Source organism: Apaloderma vittatum, unplaced genomic scaffold (genome assembly GCF_000703405.1).
Source record: "Apaloderma vittatum isolate BGI_N311 unplaced genomic scaffold, ASM70340v1 scaffold36025, whole genome shotgun sequence".
Taxonomy (NCBI): Eukaryota; Metazoa; Chordata; class Aves; order Trogoniformes; family Trogonidae; genus Apaloderma; species Apaloderma vittatum.
This window is the reverse complement of record NW_009719450.1, coordinates 4029-4304: the sequence shown is the minus strand read 5'-3', so window position 1 is coordinate 4304 and position 276 is coordinate 4029. Positions and strand designations below refer to the sequence as shown.

Below are 276 nucleotides of genomic sequence, written 5' to 3'. Positions count from 1 at the left end.
CATCACAGCAGTGGTCCACGTGCCGGAAGCAAAGGAAGAGGATGTAGGCTGGCAGGTCTGGAAGTGCCCCAGGGCTGCTCTGGGGTTTGTAGTCTGCAGGGGAAAGCAGGACAGTTGACCAGCTTTCCATAGCTGCCTGAAACCCTTGAGCCAGGCAGGATGCTGCCCCAGCAACCCTGAAAGGATGAGCTCACACAGAGGCTGGCAAGAAAACCCAGCAGGGAACAGGCTGAGCTCACGACTCCCCACCTCTCCAAAATCCACCTGTGATGAGAG

General features: G+C 57.6%; 1 protein-coding gene across 1 annotated transcript in view; it reads right to left on the bottom strand.

Annotated features, from left to right (window-relative positions):
• The window catches only part of LOC104274880 (unconventional myosin-Va-like), a gene marked incomplete at its 5' end in the record, with an annotated part of 6208 nt that overhangs the window by 2623 nt on the left and 3309 nt on the right, over positions 1 to 276 (bottom strand).